Source organism: Sciurus carolinensis, chromosome 5 (assembly GCF_902686445.1).
Source record: "Sciurus carolinensis chromosome 5, mSciCar1.2, whole genome shotgun sequence".
Taxonomy (NCBI): Eukaryota; Metazoa; Chordata; class Mammalia; order Rodentia; family Sciuridae; genus Sciurus; species Sciurus carolinensis.
Genome location: NC_062217.1, coordinates 69,191,058 through 69,207,292, shown reverse-complemented (window position 1 = coordinate 69,207,292; position 16,235 = coordinate 69,191,058).

Sequence of the window (16,235 nt, the reverse complement as noted above, 5' to 3'; positions counted from 1 at the left end):
CAAATCTTAGCATGATTATATGTGTGTGTGTGATATTGATAAATTAATTCAAAAATACATGTGAGGGCTGGAGACATAGCTCAGTTGGTAGCATGCTTGCCTCGCATGCACAAGGCCCTGGGTTCAATCCCCAGCACCACAAACAAAACAAAACAAAAACAAAAACAAACAAACAAAAATACATGTGAACATTTAAGAACTTAGAACAGAATGAGACAATTTGAAGTATAATAAGCTGAAAACTTACTCAATCAAATATCAAGGTTAATTTATTAGAAAGCCACAAAAATGAAGACAGTGTTCAGTGTTGTAATGGAATAAGGATAAATAGAGAAATAGAACAAATGAGGATCCCAGAAACATACATATACATATACTGTTTCTGGGTTTATGACAAACGAGTTACTGTAATTTGTGAGAGGTAAGTCTTTTCATTAAGTGGCACTTGGTAAATTGGAAACCATACTATGAAAAAATTAACATTTATTCCTACCTCACACCATATGCAAAAACTAATGTGAGTTGTATTAGAGGCCTACATGTGAAAGATAAAACAACAAAGGTCTAGAATAAGACATAGAAGAATATCTTATTGAATTTAGGTTGAAAATGATTTCCTAACAGTATATTAAAAGACCCTAATTACAAAGCAATAGACTAATTGGACTTCATTAAAATGAAGCAGTGCTGGGCATAATCCCAGCAGCTGGGGAGGCTGAGAATAGGAGGATTACAAGTCTGAAACCAGCCTCAGCAACTTAGCAAGGCCCTGAGCAATTTAGTGAGACCAAGTCTCTAAATAAAATATAAAAAGGGCTGGGGATGTGACTCAGTGGTTGAGTGCCCCTGGGTTCAATCTCAATCCCCAGTACCAAAAAAAAAAAAAAAAAAAAAAAAGAAAAGAAAACTAAACACTGGTTAATCAAAAACACAATGAGTGTGACAAGGTAAAGCACCTACCAGGAAGACATCTAGCAATGCATAATTTGAGTTAAAAATGCTGTTAAATATCTTTTCCCAACATCCACCTGTCATCTACACCTTTATCTGTCATATTTCATAAGTAAATAACAAAAATAATTGAGAAAAAAATACTTGTTCACAAAAGAGGATACTGAAATTAAACCTTGCCGAAAAATATTCTATAAACTACCTGCCTACCACTGACTGGTGTGCCTGCGTGTTATTTGACTCTAAGGAACATGCAGCCCTCCAGGTCACCCTGGGCTATTTCATAGCTTGCTTCTCCAAGCTCAGAACTTCTTTCATCTCAAGCTGAGCACAACCTCCTCCTGCCAGTTGCCATAGCTAAGGCTCACCATGGTGACCCTGCTGAGATAATCCTAATACCAATGGTCCATTTCCCATAATTTTAGTTATTCAGCATGTTACAACTCCCAACAGCATGATAGTCTACATCCACATTTAGAGACAACCATTCTCCCTTTTCTAGGGTGCAGCTTGGCAAAAGACAAAATGATTCACCTTAATGTCTCAGTCTGCAGCCTCTGTGTTCATTTTATCCAAGCACAAAAGGTGAGGATTTGACTTTTTATTTATGTTCCCAGAGGGCCCATGCTGGTGAATTCCCCTAAGTGGATGAAGCAATTCCAAGCTACAAATTGTTCTTCAGCTAATCTATGAATAAGGAAGAAAAAATAGAAGGTAGGACGAAGGAAAGGAGGAACAAGGGAAGGAGGATAGAAATAAAACAAAGACTGGCCCTTTTTCTTGGGCTCTTACCTCAAATTATTTTAGTACTTTTCCAGTTCTCATTTAAAAGTCTAGGTAAACATTGTGTGGGAACTTTCTTCCTTCAGATTCAAGAAATATTCATAGATTTTTAAATGTCGTAAGAACAAACATCTGCAACCCAGCACTGTAACTATTTTAAACCAAGGGAAGGAGAAAGCATGGGAAGCAAAGGGCTCAGTTTTAAATCCTTAGGTGTAGCAGACAGTATGACAGCAGGACCTGGAGATTTTGTCCAGGTGGTGTAAATCATTCTATTTTAGAAAAAGGGAGAAACTGTATGAAAGCATTAGTGGAGATTGTGGCCACAGGAGAATATCAAGATTCACTCGTTCATGTATGGAAGTGATTGACACTTGGATAATATTGTGACCCCAAGAAGATGGGCACCACCCCTCCTCTCCTCCCAGGACCCAGTCACCCACTTCTCCATTTATTCCTCATTTACTATTATAGACATTCCCCTGCCTTTGGGGTGCATTGGGAGCATTCAGAGGTTCTGAGATAGGGGAGGTTCCATTGCTAAGCTCTCAGAAAACTGGCACTTTCAGTCTAATTTCCTCCTGTGAAAAGCAGCAATTACATTTTTCCCCCTCCAGGTCAGCTGCCTATGACATTTTCACTTGCTGGTATGATTGCCTTCCTGTCCCTGATAGAGGTTGTCCCCTGTACTTGACTGTCCTTCCCAGAATAAATGAGAGAAGTTAAGGGACACAACAAGGAGGATGCTTGAGGGCAGATCCCTCACTTATTTGTGTGTTTTTGAGAATTAAAACAAACCTTCCATTGTCTCTCCTACTGTCACTGCTCTGGAGCCTTGCAGCCTGTCTCAAACCTCCTGACCCACACTGACCCCATCTTCTGTTGTCAAGGAAGTTGAAAAAGGAAGACATTTCAGTCCTCTTGTCCTGTGTGTGGTATAAAGAGAGGCACCCTTAAAGTAGTTGTCTTCATGGTGAGGGTAAGATCACAGGCTCAAAGAAGAAATAGTTTTTAGAACAACTATTTGGTAGAGGCAGGACCCAAGTGTTTTGTTGAGTGTCAAAATTTGCCTTTAAATAACCACCTACCTTTGCAGGTATCCAGAATGGAGGGCAGACACTGGGGAGCCAGGGAAGCCTAACTGTTCACAAGATGTAATGTTTAATATGAATTGTCAACTTGATTGGATTAAGAGATGCTTTGGATTAAGAGATCCAAATAAAATAAAATAAAGCTACAAATTGCATACAAAGCATAGTAAGAAGATAGTGCACCACAATCAAGTGGGGTTCATCCCAGGGATGCAAGGTTGGTTCAACGTCCGGAAATCAATAAATGTAATTCATCACATCAATAGACTTAAGGTTAAGAATCATATGATTATTTCAAATGATGCAGAGAAAGTGTTGGACAAAATACATCACCCCTTCATGCTCAAAACACTAGAAAAAATAGGGATAGTAGGAACGTATCTCAACATTGTGAAGGCTATTTATGCTAAACCCACAGGCAACATCATTCTTAATGGAGAAAAACTGAAAGCATTCCCTTTAAAAACTGGAAAAAGACAGGGATGCCCTCTTTCACCACTTCTATTGAACATCGTCCTTGAAATACTAGCCAGAGCAATTAGACAGACCAAAGAAATTAAAGGGATATGAATAGGAAAAGAAGAACTGAAGTTGTCATTATTTGCCAATGACATGATTCTATATTTAGAGGATCCTAAAAACTCCACTAGAAAACTTCTAGACCTCATAAATGAATGCAGCAAAATAGTAGGATATAAAATCAACATGCATAAATCTAAAGTATTTTTATTCATAAGTAATGAAACAACTGAAAGGGAAATAAGGAAAACAACTCTGTTCACAATAGCCTCAAAGAAAATAAAATACTTGGGAATCAATCTAACCAAAGAGGTGAAAGATCTCTATGATGACAACTACAGATCATTAAAGAAAGAAATTGAGGAAGACCTTAGAAGACGGAAAGATTTCTCATGTTCTTGGATAGGCAGAATTAATATTGTAAAATGACCATACTTCCAAAAGTTCTATACAGACTTAATGCAATTCCTATTAAAATCCCAATGACATTTCTCATAGAAATAGAGAAAGCAATCATGAAATTCACCTGAAATAACAAAAGACCCAGAATAGCCAAAGCAGTCCTGGACAGGAAGAGTGATGCAGGAGGTATCACAATACCAGACCTTAAACTCTACTATAGAGCAATAGTAAAAAAAAAAAAAACAAAACAAAACAACAACAACAACAACAAAAAAAAAACAAACAAAAAAACCAGCATGGTATTGGCACCAAAATAGGCAGAACAATGGTACAGGATAGAAGACACAGAGACATAAGTATAAGTATAGTAACCTCATACTATACAAAGGTGCCAAAAATTTACAATGGAGAGAAGATAGCCTCTTCAACAAATGATGTTGGCAAAACTGGAAATCCATATGCGGTAAAATGAAATTAAACCCCTATCTCTCGCTCTGTACAAAACTCGACTCAAAATGGATCAAGGATCTAGGAATTAGACCTGAGACCCTTCACCAAATAGAAGAAAAAGTAGGCCTGAATCTCCATCACATTGGTTTAGGACCAGACTTCCTTAAGAAGACCCCCATAGTGAAAGAAGTAAAAGCAAGAATCAATAAATGGAATAGATTCAAACTAAAAAGTTTTTTTCTCAGCACAGGAAACAATCAATTATGTGAAAAGAGAGTCTATAGAATGGGAGAAAATCTTTTCCACACACACTTCAGACAGAGCACTCATCTCCAAAGTTTATAAAGAACTTAAAAAATTTTACACCCAAAATACAAAGAACCCAATCAATAAATAGGCTAAGGAAATGAGCAGACACGTCACAGAAGAAGATATACAGGTGAACAACAAATATATGAAAAAGTGGTCATCATCCCTAGTAATTAGAGAAATGCAAATTAAAACCATCCTATGATTTCATCTAACTCCAATTAGAATGACTATTATCAAGAACACAAGCAATAATAAGAGTTGGCGTGGATGTGGGGAAAAAGTCACACTCATACATTGCTGGTGGAGTTGCAAATTTGTGCAGCCACCCTGGAAAGCTGTATGGAGATTCCTCAGAAAACTTGGAATGGATCCACCATTTGAACCAGCTATCCCACTCCTCAGTTTATACCCGCAGGACTTAAAATCAGCATACCACAGTGATGCAGCCACAGCAATGTTCATAGCAGCTCAATTCACAATAGCTAGATTGAGGAACCAACCAAGATGCCCTTCAATTGATAAATGGATAAAGAAACAGTGGTATATATACACAATGGAATATTATTCAGTCATAAAGAAGAACAAAATTATGGCATTTTCTGGTAAAAGGATGAAGTTGGAAAATATCATGTTAAGTGAAATAGGCCAAGCCCAAAAAACCAAAGATCGAATGTTTTCTCTGATAAGTGGATGACAATATATAACAAGGTGGTGGGGAGAAGAATGAAGGAACTTTGGATGTCATAGAGGAAAATGGGTCTTGTATAAACATATACCCTCTGTGTATATATGATTACATGAATAGTGTGAATCTACATTGTGTAAAACCATAGAAATGAAAAGTTGTACCCCATTTGTGTACAATGAATCAAAATGCAGTCTGTAAAATTAAAAAAATTAATTAAAAAAAAAAGATTCTTCTGAGTGTGTCAGTGAGGGTGTGTCTATAAATGATTGGCATGTGGGATAGCAAACTGAAGAGGAGATCTTCCCTAAGTGTGGGTAGCACCATCCAATAGTTTGGAGGCTTGGATGGAATAAAAATTGGAAGAACAAGGAAGTAGCAGCAGATGCAAGCTTGATTGCTCTTAAACAGGTTCTTGATTGCTGCTGAAATTGCCTGAGAACATCAGACTCCAGCTCCATCACTCTTCCAAAGTGGACTCTGCCAGGCACTCTCCAGGCAGTTTCCAGAAACCTTTAATCTTGGACTGGGGTAGCATCACTGATCCCTCTTGTTCTGAGGGTTCAACATCTTGGACTGTGCAGCTACTGGTTCCTCCAGCTCTCCAGCCTGCAGACAGCCAAAGTGGACTATCCAGCTTCTGGTCCCATAACCCAATCTAATGAGTCCCCTTTTTATAATCATAATGTATACATATCATATATATCATATGTCTGTATATATGATACATATATCCTGTATGTTATATACGCATATGTATCCTGTATGATATATATCCTATGTTATATATATAGCCTGTATGATATATATATACATGTGTATATATATGTATATACATATATGTGTGTGTGTGTGTATATATCTCTATATATCTCCTGTTGGTTCTGTTCCTCTAGAGAACCCTGACTAATTTACAGGGTTACCTAGACAAGGAGATAAGCAGTTCCACCTGAGATAAGGTGACTGAGGGGATCTGGAGAAACAATTGTCAAGAAATGGGGTGGAAGATCAGCCAGGATTGATGGTTGAAAAATGATGATTGGGGACTTCCAAGTCTAGACTAGAAAAAGACAAAATAAAGTGATTTTTCCAGAGTGACCAAAAAGAAGAAATTCCCTATGTAAGGTCTTACATGAACAAAGATGCATTTTAATTATTTATCCTAGAGTGGCCAGTCTTGTATAAAAATATGCTATATTTCCCCCATGTCTCTGGTGAAGCGGTTTTTGCTAAAATTGGAATATCTGACATAAGAATAGTTTGTTATTCATGGCAGCACTGTGTGGTGAGATGTAGGTATGACAATCTTATTTCGGGGAAGATTCACCTAGAAATATATTGGATCAAAATAAACATGTATTTATCATACATGCTTTTTGACTTGTGCATCAGAATATGTGACCCATATTATAGGGAACATAAACAATAATAATGTTTTTTCCAAAGTCATAGTCATAGAAAGAGCTCCAAGACCGTGTGTTGGTTGGAAAACTCAGTAAAGATGATGTCAGTGTGGGTTTGTGCCTTGTGTACACAGTGTGTGTGGCCATGTTGTGTCCCCAGTGGTGGACAATCCCATGCTGTGTAGGGTGGATGGGGGTCAGCAAGGCAAAGAAAAGGTTCTTACCAGGTGGAATTTGGACCAAATTAACCCTGATTACAACATCCATGATGAAACTGATCCAGATGCTGTTATGGTTTAGATATGAGGTATCCCCCAAAAGCTCATGTGAGAGGCAATGAAGGAATTCTCAGAAGTGAAATGGTTGACTTATGGAAGCCTTAACCTGATCACTGGATTAATCCACTGATATGAATCATTTGTACAGTAACTGTAGGCAGGTAGTGTGCAGAGGGAAGCAGCAGGTCACTGGGGGTGTGACTTTGAGTTTAATGTTATTTTCCTAGTAGGAGAGAACTCTCTGTCTGTTTCCTGATGGCCATGTCCTGAGCTGCTGCTTTCCTCCACACTCTTACTCTTTTTCCATGATCCTCTGCCTCACTTTGGGTGCAGGAGGTTAGAGTCAACTATCTAAGGACTGAGACCTCTGAAATCATGAGCCAAATAACTTTTCCTTCTCTAATTGTTCTTGTCAGGTTTTTTGGTCATAGTAATAAAAAAAAACTGAGTCAAACAGATGCTGTGAGTAGAAATAAAATAGGAAGTGGCACTGATGAAGTGTTGTATAATGAAATACATAGATTTTTAAAAATAATTATTAGTGCATATTAATTGTACAAAATATTGGGTTTCAGTGTGACAATTTCATACATACATATAATGGACTTGGACAGTATCTGCACTCCCTACTTCCCTCTCCCCACTCCTCTTCTATTCCCTAATTACCCTCCCTCTACTTGCACTTCATACTTTTTTTTTCTTTCTAGATTTCATATTTGAGAGAAAACTTGTGATACTTGTCTTTCTGAGTCTGACTTATTTCACTTAACTTGATAGTCTCCAGTTCCATCCATTTTCCTGCAAATGACGTGATTTCATCTTTCTTTATGACTCAATTATACACCACTGTGTGTATTTAACATACTTTATCTGTTCATAACTTAGTTATTGTGAATAGTGCCACAATAAACCTGGTATTCAGGTGTCCATTGTATGCTGAGTTCAATACCTTCTGATATATACCAGGAGTGATATCGCTCGATCATAGGGTAGTTCTATTTGGGTTTTTTGAGGAAGCTCCATACTGTGTTCCACAGTGGCTGTATTAATTTACATTCCCACCAACAGTGTATAGGGTTCCCTTTTCCTACAGCCTCACCAGCTTTTGCTATTTGTTTTGTTTTATTTTTTGTTTGCTGGTTTGGATAATAATCATTGTGACTGGGGTGAGATGGAATCTCAATGTTATTTCAATTTGCTTTTTCCTGATGACTAGAGATGTTGAACATTTTTAAAAACATATTTACTAGCCATTTGTGTTTCTTTTGAGATGTGCCTATTCAGTTCTTTTGTCCATTTGTTAACTAAATTATTTGTTTTTTGTTGTCATTAAATTTTTTGAGTTCTTTATATATTCTGGATATTAATCCTCTGTCAGATGAATAGTTGAAAAAGATTTTCTTCCATTCTGTAGGCAGTCTTTCAATCTGTTGATTGTTTCCTTTATTGCTTAGAAGCTAAAGAAAGTCCCTGAGACCTTAAAAGGTGCTATTCCTTTTTTTAAAAAATGTAGACTTTGGAGTTCTACTGTTTGAGTTTGTATCTCAGCATTATCACTCAGTGACCTCTGCACCTCAGTTTCTTGTGTGAATAAAATGATCATGACTGTATTTAAAAAAAATGATTGGAATGGCTTAGCATATAATAGACTTTATCCAATATTGGTTATTATTTTTTGTGCATAAGATCAAATGTGGAGAAAAGGCATTCAGTATCCTCTTTCAATTGTTACTAATATTTTGACCACCTATTTTCTTGTATAAATATATAAGAGAAGGAAATGATTCAAGTTTTCGAAAGTGTTTTGTTGATAACCAACTTAAGTTATTAAGGCACATATATAAAACCACACATGAGCGTATGGATGTACGTGTGTGCTCATGATTGTGTGTGCGTGCATGGATGTGTTTCAATATGTGTGCATATCCATAGGTGTTGCATGAGTTTTCTGAGGCTGCTGTGAAAAACAACCACAAATTTGGCAGCCTAAAACAACAGCAATTGCTCTCTTACTGTTGTAGGGCTAGAAGGCTGACGTCAGTATTACTGTGCTAAAATCAAGGTGGGTCAGTGCCGTACTCCTCACAGTAGCTGGAGGCAAGCCCTCTGATCCTTGCTTATTCCAGCTTCCAGTGCTTGCTGCCGATCCTTGAATTATGGCCACCTCACTCCACTCTGCCTCTGTATTCACAAGGCCTTTCCCTTCTTTCCGTGAGAAATCTCTCTTTGCCACTCCCTTTCACCATAAAACACTTGTGATGGCATTTAGGGCCCATCTGGATAATCCAGGATAATCTTCCCATCACAAGATCATTATTAATGTTAGCAAAAAAACTTTTTCCAAATAAAGTAAGAGATTTCAGGGATCTTTGGAGGGACACTTTTGAACCTATTATAGGTGTGTTTGTGTATGAGCATATATGTGGGGGGCCTTGGGTGGGTATAGATGTATACACATATACTTGCATGATTGTTATATGTATGTGTGAGTATATGTGTATGTAGGTGTTTATTGTGCATGCATATGTGCAGGGGCTATGAGCATGTATGTATACATGTACATACTCATACTCACGTGTGCATATGAGTATGCATATGCGAGCACTTGCATGAATGTGGATATGTGTGTGAATGAGTCATGGGTATGTATGTATGTTTGTAATACATGTGGGCATTTTTATGGAAAGTAGGTTATCAATCTGACCTTTGCCTAAGATATTTTATTAGATTTCTGAAATGTGAAACAGTTGGAAGTCTGTTCTAATGAAATCAGTAGTCTCTTAACAGATGGTCAAATAAACACAATGTTTCTACCTTCCCAGAAATCATCTTAAGCACAAAATTGTTATGGTTTGTGAGAAAAGAGCAACCCTGTTTAAATGCTAGTAAACAAGCAAGCACATACCTCTCTTACCTCTGTCTGAACCTCAGAAAGAGGACCCAAGTGGGAGTTCAACTTAATGAAAAATGCATTAGGAGCTGTCCTGATGACTCGGAGGATCTATTGCTCATTTTAATCTCAGCCAACCAGGTAAATAGGCGCTGGTCCATGAACCCTGACTTCAAACAAATCAGGGAAAGCTTAATGACAGACAGTGGCCCTAAATGAGGGTTTTAAGCTTTTTTTCCCCCTGCATTTAAAACCTGCCTGTGGAAATAACAGTTAGGTTTTATGAGAACTGGAATGTGTTCCAATCTGCTTTGCTGTTTGGCGTAAGGAAGAGATTAGAGCAGACAGAGTCAGGTTGAGATAACCCTAAGAAGACAACTTCTTAAAAACTTAATATATATTTAGTATATATTAGTTGGATATATTAATTGACATATGCAAATATTTAAAGTAATTATTTTAGGCATCTCTATATGCTGGAAAAATGCAAACGAGAGCCCATTCAATGATATGTAAAGCACTCCACTAGCTACTGTGGAGATGTCCATGATAATAAAGAAGTAGTATCCACCTTGATCACTTCATAATCTATTATTGGAATATAAACTGAGGCAGGTTCTATGTGACATACAAGCACCTATAAGACAATTCAGAGGAGGAACAGAACTATGGTAAGGGCAGCTGTGATGCATTCATAGAGCAGGAGCGGCATCATCAGGACCTTGATCCATGACTAAGAGATTGCTAGAGCTGACTTCAGGGAAGACAAAAACTAGTTGTAATATAATGAGTAAAGAAAGGAAAATGCAGGATATATTAGAATAACATAATCCCTTCCTTCTGGAACATATGCTAACAAGGTATCTCAACCTCAGGAGTGTTGATATCTTGGATCAGATAAATCATTGACGTAGGGCTTTCCCATGTATGCAAGGATATATGACAGCATCTGTGGTCTCCACCCATGGATGCCAATACCACCTTGCCTTCCCGTACCTCACTTTTGTTGTCACAAACAAAATTTTCTCCAGAGTGCCAGATACCTCCTGGCAGCTGACAGCCCCTAGTTGAGGACCACTGCTACTAGGACACTGCTACTCTTTTCTAGCAGCACCAGCATCACCTGGGAGCTTGTTAGAAATTCAGAACCTTGGGCCTCACCCCAGATCTACTAAAGCATTCTGCATTTTAACAAGGTTCCCCAGGTGACTTATGTGCACATTAAAATCTGAGAGTTACTACTTTGAGGACTAGTACACAAAAAGGGCTGGTAATACTGTTTAGGGTTAGATCATGAAAAGGTTTGAACATTTTGATACAAATTTAAATTTAACTTGGTAGGCATGAGGCTATGTTCAGTTTTTCCTTTCATTACAAATTTATTTCAGGAATACTAGACTGGTCGTTCAATATTGCCTCCTTAACCTTCTGACCTTTCTTACAACTTTAAACTCAATATTTAGGAGGATGGCAAGTGTCGACTAAAAAAACTGTATTTCCTAAGCTCTCTTGTGGTTAAAGGGTCCAAGAGAATATATTCTGAACAGAAGTTACTTTGGGGGGCTTATAGGGAAACACCTTAAGAAGAAGCGGACCCTGTTCATTTTCCCCAGATCTTTCTTATTTCCTTCCTGGAAAAGAGAATAATGGTTTCAATTCCAATAGTTGTCTTTAAAGTTTGAGAGGAGCCAATGTCAAAATATGGTAGAGCACTAAGCCAGAAGGAACCTGGCCAGTAAGAGAAAAAAGATTAAAAAAATTAATCCAAATCTTTTAAGTCACTGTTTTTTTTTTTAACATTCCTTTTATTATTTGTTGTTTTTAGACATATATGACACTAGAGTATGTTTGACACATTATGCACTCATGAAGTACAACCTATTCCAGTTAGGATCCCATCCCACTGTTTTTCAGAGCTCTCTTACTCAGATAAATGCACCTCCTAAATTACTGAGATTGTTGATGTGATGGATGAGCTGTAGGAAAGCAAAGCCATCTAGAACAATTATAAGAGTCTTGGTGGAAAATGGGAGAACATCAATGGAAGTAAAGAGAGACATTGAAAACCTGATTTTCTTTGGAGGCATGATAATATTTTTGCTTATCACTGGTGGTGGGGAAGTGATGAGGTTTATAAATATTTAAAAGTCAAGATGAGGAGTGCAAGTTAGAGAGGAAAAAAGAAAAGAAAGGTGGGTGTGCATCTCATGAAAATCCAAGGGAGATCAGTAGAGTAGAGGAAAGGGTTGTGGGTGGGGAGGGAGGAGTAAGGGAAAGGAGAAATTCTGGGGAATGATATTGGCCAAATTGCACTGTGTGCATGTACAAATATCTAACAAATATGTATATTGTGTGCATGCACAAATAGGTAACCATGAATCCCACCATTATGTACAACTATAATGCACCTATAAAAATATGAAAAAGAAACAAAAAAAAAACAAAGAGAAGATTGAGATTGGAATTGAGATCCTGTGATGAGTTTGGTTTGCAGATGTGTATGTGCAGCAGAAATTGCCTGTGAGGATATTAGGCTGCTGGAGAGCAGAAAGTGGGCAGGATTGAGGATTTACAAAATGAAGAGAGGAGAAAGGGGTGATCATGTGTGTACTAAACTTGACAGAAAAACTATAGTAATGGGCTAGGGACAGTTAAGGAGTTGCTGCCGAACAGGTTCCTCAGGAAGTATTTTCAATGGTATTCAAAGTTGAAACTACCTGGGGCTCTTCTGAGAAAGTCCACTTGCTGTGGGATGGGTACTTCCTCCCTGCAGTGGCCCTGTGATCAGTGAGACCAGGCCTTTGCTTAATCTCAGCAGACAGGCTGAGGTGTGCTCCATCTTGGACAGACTCCTCCAAGTCATGACTCTTTAGACTGTCCTTCAGCCAATCCATCATGGAAATTGTGTAGCCATGCTGCATAAATATGGTCAGGGTTACTGCCTTCTAGAAAACATTTTCATCTTTCTCTAGTCCATAGCTTTTGTATACCCCAAAGAATTAATTCCACAAAAATCACATTATTAAATAGCTCTATACATAGGTCATATGCTAGATGTATTCAGGAACACGAAGATAAGAACACTATGAAATAGCCCTGGGAAGCTTATGCCCAATATAGAAATGAGATAGATGTGATCAATGCTGTAGCACCGTAGACTGCGGGGTGCCCTGGACCTGGGTACATCTACAGATAGGAGTCTCATTTGTCCAAAATGTTGGAACTCTAAGATCCATGTGTTTTCACCTCTTTGGGGAGCACTTAGTCTTTCTTCTCTTTTGTTCACTTAACTGTATTCTCTTTTAGCATCTCCCTCTTCTCTACTTAAAAACCTCAAGTTTCATCCATTTTTCTTCTCCAGAAAGTTGCCTATTACATCCACTGTTTCCTGTTTTGTGTCCACAGTCACTTTCCTGCAGTATGGAATCCCAAAGCTGTGAAATCAGAAGTTTGCAAAATTTTTAAAAAATATGTAACTCACTTGGCATCAAGATCCACTCCAAACTGATGTAAGGTATTATGTGGTCTTTATTCATCCCTAGAATATTGATTTTGTCTGTATTGAAGAAATGTTAATGTGTTAAGGAATGCTGCCTTATACCTTAGTAGGGGAAAGAATATTACTATCTTTTGAAAATTGGAAACATTCTGAATTCCAAAATAAATCTGATCTCAAATACTTTGGATGAGGAAATGTGGGCCTGTCCTTTCCTCAAAATGCAAAGATAAAAATAGGAGGTTATCAATACCAATTAATCTACCATGATGGACTAATATTCATGAATCTACCCTATCAAGTTAATATCAACAAATCTATATTGACAAATTGATATTGACTAATCGATATCAATGTATCTATACTTATGTGTTGATTTTGATAAATCTAAATGAAGGGTTGATGTCAATAAATCTACACAGAATAGGTACAAAAAAAAAAACAAAAAAAAAAATAGGAGGTTATGATGAAAGGGAAAGTAGAGACAGCATGAACATCATTTGCAAGTGACATCCTATGCTAACTGCAAAGCCTGTGAGAATCAACTAACAAGCAAATAGTTGTAAGATACTGAATCCAAAGCAAGAGTTCATGTAAGCAATTCAGCCTTGCATTAGCTTCTGGATTAATCTTGCAATTTGGAGAACTTAAGGAGCTTTGCTTAGTTCATTAGTTTAAATGACTGAGACCAAATGGAGTTTAAGGACAACTTTGCCTGGTCTTGTACTCCAAACCAGTAGCCCAGTTCCTTCCTGCACATAGGGCTGATTCCCTACTTTGCTTTTCTGATTCTTCCAGACTCCTAGGGCTGGCAATTCTGACTCTGAACAGTGTATCTGTGAGGAGGGAACCACAGCCTGCTCAGGGGGACTCTCCAAGTCTGGGCTGCCTGTCTAGTCCCTTTTCTCAGGTCCCATCGACTTGTTCCCAAGTTTCTACCTGGCTGGATTCTGCTCCCTGGTGTCCCTGATCTTTCGCCTCTAACACTTGTCTGCTTGTCTCCAGAATGATGTCCCTTGTATTATCATAGCTGTCAACTTTGGTCTTTTTTGGAGATGACATTCAGACAGCTTTGTTGAAACTTTACCTACAGAGTGAATGTGCAGCTTGTCATGGGAATAGCCTCAATAATCACAGAGACTTGCACTGCTATGCCTACGTGCCCAGAGAAGGCATTGAGCTTTGGTGACATTTGAAATCAGATTGATGACTAATGATGCAAATGGGATATAAATGATGAATCATACAAAATCATTAATTGTCTCTGTACCAGGAAAAACTGAAACAGTGGGGACTCTTTTGTATGGTACATGTTTGAGTCTCACAGATGAGCAGGGTCACAGAAGGAATATATTCAGAGGATATTCAGAGGATAACTTCCATGTTGCAAAGTCTTCTTCCTTTCTCTTCCTCTCTCCTCTTACTCCTTCCCTCCCAATCTCACCTCCTTCCTTTCTTTCATTTCCCATTCATTAATCAGTCTTTTTATCTGAAGGTGTAGATAATAACAGTATCTTCCTTAAAAAGATGACTGCAGGATTAAACAAGTTGAGATGTTAAGTGTGTGTGTGTGTGTGTGTGTGTGTGTGTGTTTGTGTGTGCTTGTGTGTGTGCTTTGAATACCTGGCCTAGTCAACTGTTGAGCCACATCCCCAGCCCTATTTGGTATTTCATTTAGAAACAGGGTCTCATTGAGTTGCTGAGTGTCTCGCTTTTGCTGAGGCTGGTTTTGAACTCGAGATTCTCCTGCCTCAGCCTCTTGAGCCACTGGAATTATAGGTGTGTACAAGTTAAGTGTTTTTTTAATTGTTGGAACTGACCCAATGCCAGAAGCTGTTCTAGGAGATAGGAACACAAACATGAAAAGTCAGGAGCTTAAGTATCTCCAATATATGGGTTCTCCCAGTATGTGTTATTCCAAAGTATAAACCCTATAAATCCAGACATGAGATGGTCTGGATTTGAAAGCCATCTCCAACCTGTCACTCATTAATGATATGACCTTGGGCAAGTTGCTTAATCACTGTAAGTCTTGGTCTCCTCCAATGAGGATAATAATACCAATGGGTAAAATAATAATTTCTACTTTACAGGTTTGTTATGAGAAATAAAGTTCACAAAAGCAAATGAAGTACTTAACAGGATACCCAAATAATAAATACTGAGTTCCTTTTTCCTTAGGTACTACTGATTACAGGTTCTAAGATGGTCTTTGACAACTTTTTTATTTTTTTTGCAGTTAACACATATATTTAAAAAAAAATCTTTTTAGATATACATGACAACAGAGTATATTTTAACATATTATACTTACATGGAGTATCACTTCCCATTCTTGTGGTTGCTCATGATGCAGAGGTGCATTGGTCATGTATTCATATATGAACATAGGAAAGTTATGTCCAATTCATTCTACCGTCTTTCCTAACAAAACTTTACATTAGGATCCTCATCTTCATGGATAGGATTGAAAGAATATGAGGTTTGTTGAGCTGCTCTGGAACTAGTACCTGGGGAAATTTTTGAGTAAAATATTTCTTCCCTAATATATTGCCTCCATCCAGACCACTGAGGGATCACATGGAAAAGAAAGGGACTCTGGAGTAAGGCTGTTCACACCTCAACTCCTACCATGTCTTGTCCTGTGACTAGCATTTATCTCACCTTTCACATTAGTTTTCCATCTTTAATGTGGATGTAATGATAGTCCCTAATTCACACTGATGATGAAGGTCAACTAAGATAATCTAGGTAGAGAACTGAGTACAAAAATACACGTTTGATGAGTAGTTAATATTAAGTTGACAGTAATTATTTATTTGTATTTGATTCCGTGTTTGAGAAAAAGCTTATATAGCTGGATTTCTGAGCCTTTCCACACTCATTTCATTTTTATTTTATTAAATTTAAAAATTAAATTATTTTATAACTAATTTTACTTTTTTGTAACTATTTTTTTCTTGTTTCGATAGTAA